Consider the following 20,438-nt stretch of genomic DNA (forward strand, 5'->3'; position numbering starts at 1 on the left):
AGTATATTTATTTCAGTCAATCCCCCTGTTCTGTTCGCCACTCTGTCTCTGGTGAATCCTCTCTTCCTCCCACACCCCTGGCCTGTACCCCAGTTTTTGCATGCATAAATAAATAAATCTCAAAAAAATATTTTATGTACAATATGAAACAGGTCAGAATTAAATCTTAAAGGATAATATAAAGATTAAGTTAACTTTAAAATACTTTAAAATTATATTTTATTTAATAACACTATAACAACATTGCTTTTGCTAATGAAAGCAATATGATTAAATATACATATTTCTTCTTTAAAAGATATGATTTGTGATTCTGTGACACCACAGTTCAAAATTTTTATCTAGTTCAGTTTATTATAATATTTGTCTTAATCTTTTTAAAATTCAGATATAATTCATACACTATAAAATTAACCTTTTAAAGTACACAACTCTGTGGGGTTTTGTATATTGACAGAGTTGTGCAACCATCACAACTATTTGATTTTATAATATTTTCATCTATTCCAGAAGAAACCTTATACTCATTAGCAGTCACTCCTTAGTGCCCCCTCCCCTTGCTCTGGCAATAGCTAATCTGTTGCTGTCTCTGTGAATTGCATGTCTGGACACATCGCATAAATGGGATCATACAGTTGTGGCTTTTTATATCTGATGATGCTTTCAAGGTTCATTCATGTTTGCATTCTATTATACAGTTATACCACCTTTTCTGTATCTCTTCATCAGTTCTTTCTACCTTTGGGGGTCCTTTCTACTTTTTGGCTGTTATGAATGATGTTGCTTTGAACACTCATGCATAAGCTTTTGTAGGGGCATTTGTTTTCACTTGTGGGGGAGGTCTATACCTAAGAGTGGAATTGCTGGATCACATGCTATCTCTTTGTTTAATCATTTGGAAAAATGCCAGACTGATTTCCAAAGTGGCCCCAATTTATAATCCCCTCAACAGTGTTATGCGGATTCTATATTCTCCACAATGTCACCAGCACTTATTATTTTCCATTATTAATTTTAGCCATCTTGGTGGGTGCAAGGGCTACTTCACCGTAGTTTTGATTTACATTTCCCTATAAACTAATGATGTTAAATATCTTTTTGTGTGCCTGTTGTTCATTTATATATCTTTTTTAGAGAACTATCCATGCAAAACCCTTGTCTACTTTTAAATTGTCTACTTTTAAATACTTGCTTATTGTTTTATTTATGTTAAATAAGTATTCATCATATAATTTACACAATAAACCCATATCAGACATATTATTTACAAATATTTTTTCACAGCCAGTAGGTTATCTTTTCACTTTCTTGATAGTAACCTTTGAAGTACAAAGTTTTGTATATTGATGAAGTCAGCTTATCTATTTTTTTTTCTTTAGTTGTTTGTGCTTTTGGTGTCATATCTATAAAACCATTGCATAATCCAAGGTCATGGAGCTTTAATCCTATGTTTCATAGTTCTCTTGCATTTAGAACTTTGATCCATTTTAGTTAATTTTTGTATGTACATGGCACGTGATGGAGATTCAGCTTTATTATTTGAATGTCAATAGCCAGTTGTCATAACACATTTGTTGAAAATACTTTTCTTTCCTTATTGAACTCTCATGGTATCCTTTTTCAACAACCAACTGATCACAAATGCGTGGGGTTTATTTTTGGAATCAGCTCGATTCCATTGACATAGATATCGCAATGTTTGTTTTTGTTTGTTTTTAGATAACATTATTTTATTAACATAATGTTGGTTTACAGCAATGTATACAATTGAGGGAAATAGGTTTATGGTTCTACAGAAATATGCTACCACACTCACCAACAAAGCATCTATAATCCTCCAGCATAAAACACTGGACCCCCTGCCCCTAAGTACTCCCCCTTCTTAGACCCTCAATTTTGCAGTCAAATTTTTAGGATTTCTTTTGGTTTACTTTCATCTATTTTGTTTTATTTCTTTATATTCCATATATCAGAGAAATAATCCCATATTTGTCTTTCTCCTTCTGATTTGTTTCACTTAGCACAATCCCCTCCAGTTCCATCCCTATTGTCACAAATGACAGGAATTCATCCCTTTTTTATAGTTGAGTAGATTTCCTTTGTGTTATATACCACATCTTCTTTATCCGCTCATCTGCATTTGGGTACTTAGGTTGTTTCTGTAACCTGGCTATTGTAAATAGTGCTGTAATGAACACATATCCCTTTGAATTAGTGTTTTTGCATTCTTTGGAAAATACCGAGACATGCAATTGCTCAATCATATGGTATAACTATTTTTAATTTTTGAGGAGCATCTATGCTATTTTTCCATAGGCTATGGACTAATCACTAACAGTGAATGAGGGTTCCTCTTTCTCTACGTCCTCCCCAACATTTGTTGTTTCTGGTCACTTTTTCAATATGCAGCATTCTCACAGGTGGTATCTCATTGTGGTTTTGATTTGCATTTCCCTTATGATAAGTGCTGTTGAACATTTTTTTCATGTGACTGTTGGCCATCTGTATATCTTCTTTGGAGAACTGTCTATTTATCTTTTTTTGCCCATTTTTTTTTACTGGATTATTTGTTTTCTTTTTGTTGCACAATATGAAGTCTTTGTATATCCTTGGCTAGCAGCCCCTTGTCAGATATCTAATGTGCAGATATTTCCTCCCATTCAGTAGAATGTCTTTCAGCTTATCTTTTTTTTTTTCTTTTCAAGTTGTAGGAGTTCATTTTGAATAACCTACAATTAAAAAGGAATTCATGATAAAAATAAAAGACAAAGAGGACAAATGTATGAAATGCACTGCATACATACTAAACTAACAATGCCTCTAAATTAATTATTATAGAAAAAATCTTCACATTAAAATTCTGCTTTTTATATTTTCCCTTTTTTAAAAAGATTTATTTATTTTTGCATACAAGAACAGGGGTACAGACCAGAGATGGGGGGGAGATAAGAGGATTCACCAGAGACAGAGTCTGGAACAGAACAGACAGATTGACTGAAATTCACTGCTGAGGGGAGCAGCCCATGAGTCAGGAGAGGTCTACTGTGCCATGTGGGTAGCTCCCTGGCCAGGGATTGAACTCGTGCTGCAGTGGCTGTGGGTAGCATCATAGGTTGTGTCTTAACCCCTTGCACCACCAGGGAGGCCCTATATTTTCCCATTTTTATACCATTGCAAAAGAAAAAATAAAAATCCTAAAATCTTGATCATTTTTCCCTTTTTGGATCAAATATTGGTTTTCTCTAAACTTGTTGACTGATAGAACTTTTTATATAATAAAATCTTTCAAATGAAAGATTGGGGTTTAAAGACAGTACTAGTTCCAGATCTTGTTCACACACTTCTTAGGTTGCCAGTCTCATATTTCTGCCCATCTTTCTTACCCTTGACTAGTGAATTGGGGCTCAGCATCATGTACTAACTGGAACATTGTATGCTCATGCCCAAGAGGTCAGCCAAGTAACCTAGTTATTGTTGATAACATTTGTTATCATAAATATTTCCATTTATTTCCTGGAGGATAAGGATTCTTCACATCTTTGCTACAGTTGATGATTATATCCTCAGGCATGACCCCCCTCGTGGAGTGGTTTCCACAGCTATGGAAAAGCCCAGAGAGTTCTCTTTTGAAGTTGGCAGTCCTCTTTCTGCAGTTGTCCAGAGTAGAAGCCTTATTCTTTCAGTAATTTTTCATTCTTCTCTTTGATTTTCTGTTTGTCCTCCTTGCTCATCTGTTTTCAATCTGGTTGGGCGCTGAAATACTGGCTCATCTGGATAAAATAACATTTGCTTATTAGGTTGGTGATAATATTCTTCTTTCATTTCCTTTCTCCAGTCTTTAACAAAATTTTTCCATATATCTCCTTTGTGGTATATTCATGGTCAAGTATTTTTGCAAAGAGTGTAACTACTACATGTGTTTTGGGGATCAGCTTCATTGTTGTACCATCCTAATAAAACTTGACATTCTCCAGAAGAGGTTCATGCAGTGGAAAATATACAGGACCTTTATGTTCTAGGAATCTCCATTTGATGCCTTTAAGATAGAGCTCTTCCTCCCACCATTTCCACTTCTGTTTCTCTTTTTCTTTGCCTTCCTTTTCTTGCTATGTGGTTCTGGAACTTTATCCTTATCCCTGGGTTTTTTCAATTTACTGTCCACTTCTTCCTCTTGTCCTCATTTCTTGTGCTTTCTGTTATCTTCTGTTTTATGTAGATACGACTATTTGATTCATTGCCCACATGGCAGAACTCAAGGTCTCTTTAATGGTTTTATATCATCCTCTTTAGGAAGAGCAAAGTCACTATTATATTTACTGTGGACTGGTGAAACTCGTTTTCTTATCCTTTATTTTTGCATCCCTGGAAGCACTAACCTTTTCCTCCTTTTGTTTGCCCCTGTCTTCATGTTGGTCTTTATGCTTTTCTGAACTTAATCTTTGTTTGATTTTCTCCTTTGTAGTTTATCTTTTTCAGAATCTTTGTGCTTGGAATTTTCCCAGGCTTTCTCCTTGTCCTTCTTGGGTTCTTTATGTTGGTGTTCTCCATCTTTGAGATTATAAGAATCATTCAGTTGTAAATCCACCCCCCGATAATCTTTGTGGAGATTGTCCCCATTCATGTATACATAGCAGAAAGTGCAGCAGGTGTGTGGGGCATCGAAGAGGCCCAGATGCTTGTGACTGGCCTTTGCAAGCAGAGGGGCCTCATGGTGGTGCTGGTAGCAGATCTGATACCCCTGAACAATGAAGGCCATAATGGCCTGTAGCTTATAACCTGGTGATTTTTTGCAAATGTTTGCTCAGATCAGCCATACTGCCAAGTTTGATGATGATCTCCAGACTAGACTGTCCTCACTTCTCACACCGACTATAAGGAATTTCAGCTAATTACAAAATATAAAAGAACAGCCCCCCAAGATTGTTCTTAGTTCGGACACTAATTATAAATTCAGGGGGGTTCCAAACCAATCCCCCAAGTTGATAATTTGCCAGAAAGACTCATAGAATTCACAGAATGCTCTTGTGCTTATGGTTATGGTTCATCACAAGGAAAGGATACATATTTAAATCAGCCAAAGGAGAGAAACAAAGGGCTGAGTTTCCAACTGTCCTCTACTGTGGAGTCAGGAGATTTACCTCCTGCGTGGAGATATGTGGGAATGCACAGAGTAATGCCAACCAGCCAAGCTCACCTGAGTCTCAGTGTTCAGGATTGTTAATGGGGCTTTATTATGTAGACATGACTGATTGATTCATTACCCACATGGCAGAACTCAATTTCCAGGCCAACCGATGCTGTGTGACCCAAAGCCTCCATTCTATATCACTTGGTTTTTCTTTCTAACATAATTAAATTATCATGTTAAATTATTGGGTGTAGCAAGTCACACCTGTGAAATATCACATATTACTTACCAGGAGTCAAGGGGAAAGTCCAGACCTCTTTGGGGCAAAGCCAAATAATTTATATCTAGTGTTCCTTGAGCTCATGGAAAGAATGTGTTTCTTCACTAATTGTCTGGTATGACTCTTATATCTTTAGTAATTTTCTTTTTTTTTAAAGATTGATTTATTTATGCATACAAGAGCTGGGGTACAGGCCAGAGATGCGGGTGGGGGGGGGGGTGAGAGGATCCGCCAGGGACAGAGTGGGAAACAGAACAGGAGGATTGACTGAACTACACTGCTGAGGGGAGCAGTGGGCGACACAGGAGAGGACTGCTGCGCCATGTGGGTTGCTCCCTGGTCAGGCGGGGATCAAACTCGTGCTCCAGAGTGTGGTCCTTAACCCCTTGCACCACCAGGGAGGCCCATCTTTAGTAATTTTCATCTGACTTAGCAATTACTAGAAAATGTAAGCTATCCCACAATAATAGCATGTACAGCTGTTTGTTCTTTTAATTTTGCCAACTTTTACCTAACAGTTTTGAAGTCATAGTTATGTTTCTAGATACAATACATTGAGAGTTATATTGTTCCAGTAAATAAACCTTTTGCTACTGAATGACTGACTAGTGATATTTAAAATGTTTATCCTATTTTGACTTTATTTACATAACTATACCAGCTTGCTCTTGGTTAACATTTGCTGAGTTGTTTTTTAATCAATTCTTTTACAGTTTACCTTTATTCTGCCATTCTTATGAGTTTTGATATCAATGTATATGTACATTATCATTTTTATAAGGCTCAGTATACAGGACATGTAAGTGAAAAGTTCATGCCATTGGACAATTTTTTTTTTGATTACTGATTTATTTAAATTTATTTTTGCCTTCTTATTGGATGCATATGATACATACTTTTTGGCCTCAGTTTTTTCATGTTTCCCCCTGCTTTCTTGTCTTCTTTTGGATTGATTACATTTTTTTTAATTTAGCATTCTTTCTTTTTTAAAAATATTTATTTATATATGCATACAAAAACTGGGGTGTAAGCCAGAGGTGTGGGGTGTGAGAGGATTCACCAGAGAGAGTGGGGAGCAGAACAGGCAGATCTACTGAAATACATTGCTGTGGGGAGTAGCGGGCGAGGCAGGAGAGGTCTGCTGCACATTGCTCCCTGGCTGGCAGGGATCAAATTTGTGCTGCAGTGGCTGGCGAAGCTTGATAGGTCTGTCATTAACCCCTGTGCCACCAGGGAGGCCTCTGGATTGATTAAATTTTTGTTCTCACTCCATTTTTCTACTCTTTATCAGCATGAGTTTTTCCTACTCTATCAACATATACATTTAGTTTTTATTTTGGTGCTGATTACCCTTAGAATTATACAGTAAAAGTTTAAGTTTTACCAGTGTATTTCTCTTTATAAAGTACATTAGGATATTTGACTTAGAAGAATACATCCAGATTGCACACTATTACTTTTTGCTTTTCTTTCTGTTAGTGGGCAGACTGAAGAGGACCCTTGGACAGCCAAACTTGCCTGCTGTAAAGAGATTCTACCATCTTCTGCTAAGACACAGCATATTCTTAGTGGGAAAGAATTTGAATAGGTGGGTCTCCCTGGTGGCGCAAGGGGTTAAGACTCAACTTGTGAAGCTATCCACAGCCACTGCAGCATGAGTTTGATCCCTGGCTGGTGAGTTTGATCACTCTGTCTCTGGTGAATCTTCTCACCCCCCACACCTCTGGCCTGTGCCCCAGTTCTTGTATGTATAAATAAATAAATCTTGTATGTATAAATAAATAAATAAATAAATAAATAAATCTTGTATGTATAAATAAATAAATAAAAAGAATTTTAATACGATTAGTGCTTGGAGAGGGAAGCACAGAAAAGACATAGTTTCCCAATGAAACATCTGTCCCCCTCATGGGTAAATGCCCAGCTAAACAGGGCTGGCTTGATGTGGGGCCACTGAGGCCTGAAAAGTTGCTGTAAATCTAAGACACCTTGAGACGGGGAACCATAGGAAAGGAACAAAAAGGGAACAGGAAAGTCTCGGACAAAATGAACAAGATTAAGGTACAAAGCAAGATAAAGACAGCTATTCTCAACTTTCCCATTTGTCTCTCACCCATATCTCTTCCAAGTATCTACATACCACAACTCCACATATCTCTTCCAAGTCCTCCAGGTCTCTGTGCAAGTCCAAAGCTGAGAAGCAAGCACACCCTTTTTCACATGTCTCCCTGCTCCATGTTTCTCTCCTCCTGTGTCTCTTTTCCTGTATCTCAAGTGTTAAATATTTCTACCTGGCCACTCAGCACCAGCCTCATTAGGTGGGACACGGAGCCTGGAATCTCTTCATTTTATGGAGATTCCTCTGTTACATTCTACTATTTTTATACCTAAAATAACACATTAATTTATGTTTATTTAAGCAGTATTTATTTATATTTATTAACATGTAATTCTTTTGCATGGGATTCATAGAATATCGTAAGTCTGAGTCATTCAGGAATCCTGGCAAAGTTGCAGTCTTTATTTCTTGGAACATTTCTTGTCTACCTCTCCCCCATTCTTTCCTTTATTTCATTCTATAAATCTGATAAGACAGATTTGTGCTACCCTCCAAATTCCAACTTTTCTTTGAGAGTTTTCTTTTATATAGGTTATCACTCTCTCTCCAAGCTGCATTCTGAGTGAGCATGGTTGTCAAATCAGTCTTCTAGTTCATCAGTTCTCACAGAAAAAAACAGAATACAAGGAACAATGACCAAACCATATTTAATAGTTAAACTCTGACTCATATTACCCTTACATTCAGGAAGCCAAAGTAAAACTCCTGCAGTTATAGGTTCAGAAAAGACGAGACTGGATTGTTAACTGCCAACGTTCCTATATTTTGCTCTGGCAAAAAGCAGCCAAAGAAGATCGAATGTGCTCCCCAACACAGTCACATGGAATGGCCACTTCTAAATAGCCTATCTGGTTAGCTTATGTGTAGGCACATCCAATCAGAGAATGGATTTTGGTCAATGTAGTGCTTTTCGACTCCCTTGCCTGCTTTCACGTTTCTGCAGATCTTAGAGATGATGGCTGACTCCTTTACTATATAGCACACTCTGAGTAAGTGACCTGCTTTCACTTGGGTGATAGTGTTTCAGCACCAGTTAGGGCTGTTCAACTATTAAATGCTTCTATTTGCATTTCTTTTTCAATTTTTATATACTTTCAGTTTTAGAAGTTCCATTTTAACTTTTTCAAAAATGCTGCATCATTTTTATAACCTCTTTTTCTTTTGCCATCTCTTTATCTGTAAGCATGTTAAACATTTTATCCAATGATTCTATTATCTGAAGTCTTTATGGAACTGCTTTTATCATTTACTGTTTCTATTATCTCTGGTTTATGGTCTTTCTATTTTCTTGAATAATCTATTATTTTAAAAATTGATTTATGATCTTTTATTTTCTTGAGTACTCTCTTCTTTTTTAAATTAATTATTATTATAAGCCCAAGTGCATTCTACTCTATGCAAGAGTTGCCTTCACTTTGACCTGAGGCACATTCTCTAGGAAACATTTGCATTTTCTTCTTAGGAGCACATGGGAGGATCTAGAGTTACTTAAAATGAAGTTGTTGTGTCATGTCATCCTGTTGATAGTGATGTTCATGCCTAGGAATTCCTGAGGCACTTACCCTGCTGGTTTTCACTTGTAGCGAGCCAGACTGAAACCCCCACCCCCACCAACATCACTTCTTGCACCAATGTTGTAGCTGGACAAGCCTTGGTTCTTATTATGTTTGTAGGACACACCTTAGTAAAACCAGATTTATTACTCACAGTATGCCTGAGGGCCACACAGAAAGATTGCAGGTAGAGGAAAAGGCAGGGAATATGGACCTGGGATTCTTTCTTTACTATATTTCGAGGGTGGTATGCTTATGGTTTCATGGGTTCATTCTTTGTTGATGAATTTTAAGCACAACAGCAGAAATTAGGGTGCAAGAAGATAAAATCAGAGTCAGTCCAGTGGCCAGTTATCCAGGTAACTCAGGACTTTCTAAAAGGGGAACTTCATGTGTCAAGGTGACCTGACTCTTTATCTAGCTGTTTTACTAGTAGCTGTGTCATAAAGTTGACGATATTTTAATTCAGAATGTTGTCTTTGAAATGGGTACCTCAGCAATCAAAAATTTAATTCCAAATAAATAATCTTATGTCTCACCTCAAGAAATTAGAAAAATAAGAGCTAACAGAACCAAAATAGAAGAAGGAAGTAATAAAAATTGGAGGAGTAATGAAATAGAAATCAAAATGACAGTCCAAAAGGTTAATGAAACCAAAAACTGACTCTTAAATAAAGAAACCCCTAGTTCGGCTCATGGATGAAACTGGGGAAAATGCAAATAAACAGAATCATGAATGGAAGAGGAGAAACTATAACAGACATTGCAGAAATTCAGAGAATAGAGTTTATCATGAATATCTATATGTTAATAAGTTCAACAACCTAGAAGAGATGGACAAATTCTTTGAATTATACAACCACCTGAGACTGAATAGGGAAATAAATAGAAAATCTCAGTAGACCAATCAGAAGCAATGATTGTAATCAAAATACACCCTAAGAACAAAAACCCCAGATTAGATGGCTCCACAAGTGAGTTCAACCAAACTTTCCAATACCTATCCTGCTCAAACTCTTTCCAAAAATTGAGAAAGAGGAAATAGTTCTAAACACATTTTATAAAGCCAGCATTACTCTAATATGAAAACCAGATGAAGACAACACACAAAAAGAAAACACAGAACAATTTCCTTAATGAACACAGATCCAAAAATTCTCAATAAAATCGTAGCAAACCAAATCCAACAATGCATTAAAAGGATCATATATTACAACCAAATGGAATTTATGCCAGGCACACAACATTGGCTCAACATCTAAAAATCAACCAGCATAATCTACCACTTAATAAAATGAAGATAAAGATCATATGATCATACCAATAGATGTTAAGAAAGCATTTTATAAGATTCAACATCCATTTATGAAGAAAATGTTTAAAAAAAACCTGGGGATAAATGGAACATATCTCAACATAATAGAGGTCATATATCACAAATGCGTAACTCACATTGTTCTCAATAGTGAAAAACTGAAAAATTTTCCACTAAGATCTAAGACAAGGCAAGGATTGCCACTTTCACCACTACTATTCAACACAGAATTGAACATTCTAAATAACACAATTAGGAAAGAGAAAGATATAAAAGGGTTGCAAATTGGGAAAGAAGAGGTGAAGTTATCATTATTGCAGGCAACATGATAACATACAAAAAGAATTCTAAAGCCCCACTGAAAAATGAATTAAAACAAGTCAGTTCAGCAAAGTGGCAGGTTACAAAAATCAATGCACATGTGTCATGTGCACCTGTCTTCTTAGGAGAGCACTACATGAAAGTAAAATCCTGTCATTGCCTTTGTGCAAAATTAAGAATCAAATGTACAGTAGGTTCCCTCTTATCAATAGGGGATACATTTCAACACTCTCAGTGAATGCCTGAAATCACAGATACTACTTAACTTTATATATATATTGTTTTTTTTCCTTGTATATACACACCTATGATAAAGTTTAACTTATAAAGTAGGCACAGTAAGATGCTAACAATAACTAATGATGATAAAATACTTTTAATGATAAACTGTAGTAAAAGTTATGTGAATGTGCCCTCTATCACTCTCAAATATATTATTTTATGTATTATTTTCAGACCATGGTTGACTGCAGGTAACTGAAACTACAGAAAGCAAAACTGCCAATAAAGGTAGACAAATACATTAGTAACAATTGTTTAAGCTGAGAATATAGTCAGACATTGACTACTAATAAGTATTTTCTAAATTTTTCTAGAAATTCTTCTAAAGCTAAAAAAATAGCCTTTATTTCATAAGAAGTAATTATAATACCAGGAAAGCATGTTTTAAGAAACTAAATTGAACTTATTGTCTCCTTTTGCAGGATTTAGCAAGCTTAAGTGTAAAAATGTATTTTTAATAAGGCATAGATTACAGAAATTATGAGTTGGGCTTCAAGATCTTGGGCCATCTGTTTACTGCTTCTTCCAAAATATTTCTTTAAATTGTAACATATACTTAAAGAAAGTTTATCTGTGTTAGAGTCCAAATTCTTACAGAAACACCAGTTTCTGGTCTAATTAAAATTTGCAATGTGTCTTTTTCCTGCCAATGTTCTGTATGTCAAAGCTCCAATTCATTTTATTCAGTATCTCTGTATTAACGGTACTGAGAATACAAAGTCAAATAAGATTGGTGCTCATATGCTAGTGAAGAGTAAAAAAGCATCGAAGAAGAAAACAGACATTCATCTGTACTCTAACCTAGCAACCAAATTTTATGAAGCATAAAGGGAAGAAGCAATAATTCAAACTGAGGATTTAGGAAAAGGGTCATAGGAGAAAGCATCATTTTAAGTTTGAAAAGCAGATAATAATTTGATAGAGCTTTTCTGACAGGGATAAGATCTCTTTTCTAGTCAGGCCGACCAAACAGAGGTCTGCCTTCAAACTGAGAGATAGTTAAGAATTCCAAAGATTCTTTATCCACTGGGAAAAATGGAACCTGAGCCAAGAAAATTTGGGCTGGATTCCATTTGTTAAACAGAGGTTTCCAGAAATGAGAAAGTTCCAGACCATGTCTCCAAAAACTGAAGAATCAATAGCATATAGATCACTTATTCTTTTTTTTTTTTAATAGAGGCATGTTTTTATTTTATTTTATTTATTTATTTGTTTGTCCGTTTTGTTTATACATGCACTGGGTACAGTCAGAAGCGCGGGAGGGTGAGAGAATTCACCAGAGCCAGAGCGGGGAGCAGAGCAGGCAGAAGGACCGAAGTACACTGCTGAGGGGAGCAGCGGGCGGCAGGAGAGGTCTGCACGCCATGCGGGACCCTCCTCCGGTGGCCGGGGAGCAGCCGGGGATCGAACCGGCGCTGCAGAGGCCGCGGGCAGCTTCGCAACCCAGCGCTCAACCGCTGCGCCACCTGGGGAGGCCCTAGATCACTTATTCTGACAGCAATGCATCTGACTTAGAAACCAGTAAAAACACTAACAAAGACTGCCATATATTGGAAATTATTTTTAAAGATTTATTTATTTATTTATACAAGCACTGGGTACAGTCAGAAGTGCGGGAGGGTGAGAGAATTCACCAGAGCCAGAGCAGGGAACAGAACAGGTAGACTGACGAAATACACTGCTGAGGGGAACAGCGGGCAGCAGGAGAGGTCTGTCCCACCAGGTGGGACCCTTGCCAGTGGCTGGGGGTCAAAACAGCACTGCAGAGGCTGCTGGCAGCTTCGCAGCCCAGCTCTCAACCATCGCCACCAGGGGAGGCCCTATATTGGAAATTTTTAAATCACCCTATTAAATATTTTATGCATGGACACAGAAATGATAAGGAAATTAGAAAAGTCTGGAAAATGAATAATGAAAATCTGTCAAAACTTGATGCCACTGGACTCTTAGAGAAAAAGTTAAAAACATCAAAAAAAAAAAAGAATTAATAAGATCCAACCTAAAATGTTCATGAAAAAACACTAGAATTACCCTAAAAATGTAGAAAGAAAAAAAAATTAAGGTAGATGAAGAATCTGATGACATAAAAAGGAAACATCCAAAAGATTATAATGGAGTTTTAGCTAACATATGCTCTCATAATGTGAGCATCCCTGAAAAATATTTAGCTACAAAGAAAGCAGAGAATGAAAAGAATATAATAACATAACCACAAGTGAATAACAATATGGAAGAGCTGACATTTGTCACAATTCCTAGTACAAACTTTACAGAAAAAGGGGTCTTCCTGGTGGCACAAAGGTTAAGCGTCAGCACTGTGAAGCTATCCGCAGTATACGCAACTACTGCAGCACGAGTTCGATCCCCAGCTGGGGAGGTGACCCACATGGCGCAGCAGACCTCTCCTGACTTGCCCGCTGCTCCCCTCAGCAGTGTATTACAATAGATCCACCTATTCTGCTCCCCACTCTGTCTCTGGTGAATCCTCTCACTACCCTCCCACCTCTGGCCTATACCCTAGTTCTTGTAGGCATAAATAAAAATAAGTCTTTAAAAAAAAAAAACTTTACAAAAAGAAATTAAGTCCTCCTTAAAACACAAGCTAACAGACTTGAGTCATGAAAATATGATTTTGTAAAGGAAGTTTTGAAAATATTTTCATTGTTTTTGCAGTTTTGTTGCTAACATTACAAGAACATGACACTTGTTACGAACTCAACAAGTCACACTTTCAAAAACAAGAACAAAGAATCTGCTAACTTGTTTTTAAATCTTCCAAATGAAGAGTTTTGATGAGCTTTATACACGTGTGTGCATTAAAAAGGAAAAAACTGTGATATCTTGCTATTGGTTAACTAGAATAATTCACAGAGAGCAGACATGATGGAAACTCACTAGCCAGATCTCTAGCCAAACACTTGCATAGTTGGTGGATATGGTAGAAAATGGCTAATAAAAGGAGCCGATGATGAATTTTTTTTTCCATTTGATTTAAGAATCTTTGTGAGTTAAATTTCTGGCTATGGTATCCTTTAAAAACCAAATGCTCAGGCATATAGATTAACAGAATTGAATTGAGAGTACAAAAACAAAACCTACGGATTTAAAAACCAGTTGATCTTTGAAAAGGGTATGGGACCATGAGACAGGGACAGCATTTTCAACAAATGTGCTGAGACAACTAACTGTCTGCAATCAAAGTGAAATTGAATTCCTCTCACATGCTATATAGGATAAAAATTAACTCAAAATGTGTCGAAGACCTAATGAAACAGACTGGTGAAACATAAGTTTAAAGCTTCGTGACTTTGGATGAGGCAATGGTTTTTAAGATACAACTCTAAAAACACAAGCTTCCAAAGCAAAGGCTTAGAGTCAAAGCCCAAACCTACTTTTGAATCCAGTGCCACTTGCTAGATTTATAGTCTTAGACACATTGCCTTTCTCTATGTCTCAGTGTTATTATTTTTAATGAGGATAATAACAACTACCTCACAAAGTTTTGTAAGAATTAAATGAAATATGTTTTAATGTATTTAACGTATTACCTGTACATAGTGGTCATTTGGTTACAATTGTCATCATTCTTAGAGATGGGGAAAACAGATGCATGGCCAACTAGGTCCCAACCTGGGTCTCAGTCCAAAAGGAGCTTAGAAAATTTCAAGGAAGGCACTTCAATGTGTGGGGGCAGGAAAGGGTAAGGCTGCAGTGGAAGGCCCTTGTGCCAGGGTTCCACTAGCAAGAGAATGTTTCATTCGATAATGCTTATCTTTAGTATTGAACTATAATAGCACCATTCTTCCCCTGGGAATTCTGTAAACATATGCTAATTAAGTTGGAAGATTGAGTACAGTGGAAATAGAAAGAGATTTTTAACATCTGGGCTATTGAAGTCTCATCTTCTCAGATCCTTTGAGTTGGGAGCCTCTAGTCAGTTTCACATCAACATTACAAAACAGCAGCCTCACCTCCTTCTCACACACCAGCCCAGTGTAGATGGTACTTGCCTGACAAGCAGTCTGGATGGCTTCCAACTCCCAAGCTTCTGTGCATCAGTATCTGTAGAAATCCTCTTCCTTTATGGACAAGATTGTCTTCTCCAATGCATAATGACTGTTAAATTTTTTTTCTCTAACTTCAACTGCCTTTCCCTATTACTCTTTAGAAGTTTAGCTTTTCTACCAAGGAGGCTGAGTTAATTGTTCTGACCTACCGCAGACCTCTCCCCGCGCTGCTCTGGGAGAGTACCCCTGTCTCCCTACTCCCATCCTTTGTGTCTTTGCCAGCACTTGAGGTTCCCACACCATCACTGCCCCTCATGTCATTTCAAAGGAAGAGGAGCAACAGCTTAATCACAAGGCCCAGTTAAGGTACCAATATTTTCGAAACGTGACTGTGGCCATTTGCCTTTCAGAAGAGTGTAGAAAACATGTGCAAAGTCACTTCACATGTCAGAAAGGATTTCCAACTTTTGGCAGCACCTGTGCTTCAGGCTGGCTGGTAGAAAGTTGAAAGGAACACAGCTTTGTACCCAACCACCAGCGGAACTTGGTAGCAGACTACTATTTTTATTTGTTTGTTCGTTTATTTTTTAAAGATTTATTTATTTTTATACAAGAACTGGGGTACAGGCCAGATGTGTGGGAGGGTGAGAGGATTCACCAGAGACAGACTGGGGAACAGAACAGGCAGACTGAAGAAATAAACTGCTGAGGGGAGCAGTGGGTGAGACAGGAGAGGTCTGCCACGCCATGTGGGATTTTCGCCAGCAGGGATCGAACCAGCACGGCAGAGGCTGCGGACAGCTTCACAGTGCGGCGCTCAATTGCCTGCGCCACTAGGGAGGCCTGGTAGCAGACTATTTTTTAAAAATTAAAAAGACATGAATTATACATGGAAGGATATGGAGGAAAGGGGAAAATAAGTAAAATATTGCCTTTCTCACCAAAAAAATGTGTTTTGAAAATTCCTGCAGATAAAATTGTTAGGGCATGTGTTGACTTATTTTCATGGGTTCTATGTATTTTTGGGGCCCATGACCCCCTTCCACCATAATGGATTTTCATGGGTTCTAAGCCTTTTCTCCGGTCCTAAATTAATTTTTTTCTTTTTATTTCAAAAGAAACTTAAATAGTTTGGCTTCTAAAAGTATTCTGGGGTTCCAGGAATTATGTCTAGTAAGTAGTAATCCCCAGTTATATATCCCCACATATATAATTTATATATCATCCCCAATTTATATATATTATATATGTAAATTGTATATAATGTATACTTTTTAAAAAGATTTATTTATTTATGCATACAAGAACTGGGGTATAGGCCAGAGGTGTGGGGGGTGAGAGGATTCACCAGAGACAGAGTGGGGAACAGAACAGCCAAATTGATTGAAATACACCGCTGAGGGGAGCAGTAGAGAGTCAGGAGAGGTCTACTTCACCATGTGGGTCACCTCCCTGGCCAGGGATCGAACTTGTGCTGCAGTGTCTGCTGATAGCTTCATAGTGCCTCCTCTTAACCCCTTGCACCACCAAGGAGGCCCCTATAATGTATACTTTTATAGTACAGTAGATGTAATATTTTGCTACAGTGGTTAAACATAGCAATCCTGGAACTAGGCTACCTGGTTTGAGTATAGGTCCCTTTCCAGCTATGTAACCTCAGGGAAGTTACCTAAAATTTTTGTGACTCAGTTTCCTTGTCTCTAAAATAGGAATAATGCTGTCACCTAATTTATTAGGTTGTGGTTAAGGTTAAATGAGTTAACCTGCTAAGACCAATGACTGATACATAGTACTACATGTGTTAGCTAGTAACTTTATTAATTATTGCCATTATTAAGTGCTTAATACAGATTGACTGAAACAATGAATATTCTCCTTATGTCATGATATTATTTTCATCAGCATAATTATTACTATTTTGGGGAAAGAGGAAAAGAAACCCAAATCTTTTAAGAGATAAGGCAAACCCTTGATAATATGCAAATATACCTCAAGATCATTTTTTCCAAGACAAGTTCCCAAGTATTTTTAGATGGCAGTCAAGTATTCTTTGTCTTTTTCTTTCTTTTTTTTTTTTTTTTGTGGGAACCTTGCCAGTGGCCTGGGAATGAACCGAAGCTGCAGAGGCTGGGGGCAGCCTCATGGCCCAGCGCTCAACCGCTGGGCCACCTGGGGAGGCCCCAAATATTCTTTGTCTTTTATATTCCAAGGTTGTATCCATTTTTTCATCCATTCTCTAGGGGGTGTGATTTAGAAGCTCTTCATCAACTGGTATTTCTCCACAGGGCACATTCTAATGCCTTTTAAAATACTTGGCTCTGGCCTCCCTGTTGGCCCAAAGGATTAAGTCTCAGCACTATGAGGCTATTGGCCGCCATGTAGCATGAGTTTGATCCTCAGCCAGGGAGCTAGCCCACATGGTGCAGCAGACCTCTCCTATCTTGCCCACTGCTCCCCTCAGCAGTTTACATCAGTCATTCTGCCTCATCTGTTCCCCATTCTGTCTCTGGTGAATCCTCTCAACCCCCACACCTCTGGCCTGTACCCAGGTTCTTCATACATAAATAAAAAAAGCTTTAAAAAATAAAAAATAAAATACTTGGCTCCCCAGCTTAATCATGGTACTTCAGCTCTGCTCTGACCAGACAGGGAATCCTAAGTCTGTTAACTCTTTGTTCTGAATTCCTTTCTTTATTAATAGAAATACTGATTAAATTTGTTTGAGATGTTCTGTTAGATTGTTTATATCATTTGGCATAAATTGTGATTAACTAAACTCTTTAGGACCTATTTATATCAAAACTTATCAAACCAGGTTTTTGCCATCCTTACTCTTACAATTCTTTATAAACCAGAGTGTAGGATTTTACCTTATTATGATTACTTCAAATTTTACTGCTTTGATCTCAGTATTTTAGCCTATTAAAATTTTACTATCTTTTGACAATCACATTAGTTTTCCCTTCCAATCTTTTACCATCTAAAATCTCATTGAGCACCCAGAAATAAACCCACAGACTTATGGACAACTAATATTTGACAAAGGAGCAAAGAATATGCACTGGAACAAAGACAGTTTGTTCAATAAATGGTGCTGGGGAAACTGGGTCACTACATGCAAAACAATGAAGCTTGACTACTACCTCACACCATGCACAAAAAAAAACTCAAAATGGATTAAAGAACTAGACATAAGACCTGAAACCATAAGATATATAGAAGAAAAAATAGGCGAAACACTACATGACATATGCTGCAGGAGGCCTTGATGCCCCAGCCAGATAAGACACTGGCAAGCAGCGAAGCTCAAAGGGCCTCACACCGTGGGGCTGAAGATTCCTTGTGCCTCGCACCGTGGGGCTGAAGATCTAATATTCCTTCACTTTTTGTTCTTGGTCATAAAAGGAGAAAAATTTCCCAAAAAGTACATTAGGCACTACATTATATGCATCGGTATACTGCAAATAAATGGTACGGAAAATTATCTGTTAGAAACTAATTATTAAACAATTTGGCCCACTTGACAATGGGAGACAACTTATTGAGCATGCCTGACAAGCATTGCAATACAACAATTATAATAGGTCCTTCTTTTTGTTTTCTCTTGAAGTTTCTTAACAAAGTTTTTAAATGAAACTATTTGAGTTAAGGAGTTTCTAGGTACAAAAAGTTTTGATAGCTGAGCAACACCTGGTCTCTGGCTGAAGGCCATGTGAATAAAATAGTCTTTTGATGCTGAGGCTTTAGCTGATAGGGATGCACTGGCGGCTATCCACTGTCTTAGATAATTGTCTAGCTGAAACAATAAGTTTTAGTGTTAGGTCTGGTTTTTTATCTATTAACCTTGAAGGCTACCATCTAGCTGGGACCTGTAGGAGCCAGTAGTCCATGGGAATAAAATACACTAATTGTTTCTGCTTTACACATGACAATGTATTTTTTTTCTGCTTACTAAAAATGAATAAATAAAGACCTGCTGAGTCTCTTGCAGAAGATACTAGCACCTCACCAAGTGTCAGTGTCTCCTCATTCTACCTCACCCCCTTCCCCTCAGCCCTTAAGTTTCAGCCCCTTACAGGTCGCCGAGGCCGTCTCATCCTTTCAGGAATCCCTGACATGACATTTTGCCGGAGGCTGGTCCCCGGCAGACATACACCTAAATAACATCTTTAAATAGAAGAGCTAAAAAGAAACTTCTCCAAAGAGGAAATGCAAATGGCCAACAGGCATATGAAAAAATGTTCAACATCACTTGTAATCAGGGAAATGCAAATCAAAACTGCAATGAGTACCATCTTATACCAGTGAGAATGGCACATATTAAAAGAAAACAAAACTAGCAACAACAAATGTTGGGGAGGATGTGGAGAAACTCTCCTACACTGCTAGTGGGAGTGCAAACTGGTCCAGCCACTATGGAGAGCTGTGTGGAGATTGCTCAACCTGCTAAAGATGGAGCTTCCGTATGATCCAGCAATTCCACTCCTAGAAATCTACCCAAAGGACACAGAAACATTAACTCAAAAGGACACCTGCATCCCTATTTTATTGCAGCACTATTTGCAATAAGTAAGCTATGGAAACAACCCAAATGCCCAAAAATAGATGATTGGATCAAGAAGATGTAGTACAGATACACAATGGAATATTACTCAGCTATCAAAAAGGGTAAACTCATGCCATTCACAGCAACATTGATGGAGCTGGAAGGGATCATGCTCAGCGAAATAAGCCAGAAAGAAAAAGAAAAATATCGGATGGTTTCACTTAAAGGAGGAATGTAGAGGAACCAAATAAGTGATCAGGAAAAAAATAACTATAAAACAGTAAAAATCAACATCAACAAACAACCAGAGACCAGAGACATTCTGTAGGGGAGGAGGAAGAAGAGGGACTAGCACAGGAGTAGGAAGAACACCAGAAAGAGGGACCAGGACAGGGGTGGAGATGGTGCATGGGTGAGTTGGTGGTGTGAATTTCATGAGGAAATCATACATTGTGCAAAAATGAAGGATGATGTAATAAATTTTTTTTTGTGTGTGAGACCCTCGCCAGTGGCCAGGGATCAAACTGGCACTGCAGAGGCTGCGGGCAGCCTCACAGCCCAGCGCTCAACTGCTGCGCCACCAGGGGAAACCCGATGTAATAAATGTATTTTTAAAAATAATAAATAAAAACAATAAAATGTCAGTAAGCGTATTTTTCTTCATTTCATCGAAGTCACATACCTATTTCTTGCCTAGGGCAGGGTCTGACCACTGGTCTAAGGAACTGCTTCTGGGTTGACATGCTTTTAGGATATTGTTATCCAACCAGTATTAAGTGTCCTATTTGCCATCATTTTGCTGAAATATCTGGATATTAGCTACCATCTGATCAGGAAAGACTTTGTAACAGGCCAATTCAGGTCAATATTTACTTTGTCTATGCCAG

Source organism: Talpa europaea (genome assembly GCF_964194135.1).
Source record: "Talpa europaea genome assembly, chromosome: 10".
Taxonomy (NCBI): Eukaryota; Metazoa; Chordata; class Mammalia; order Eulipotyphla; family Talpidae; genus Talpa; species Talpa europaea.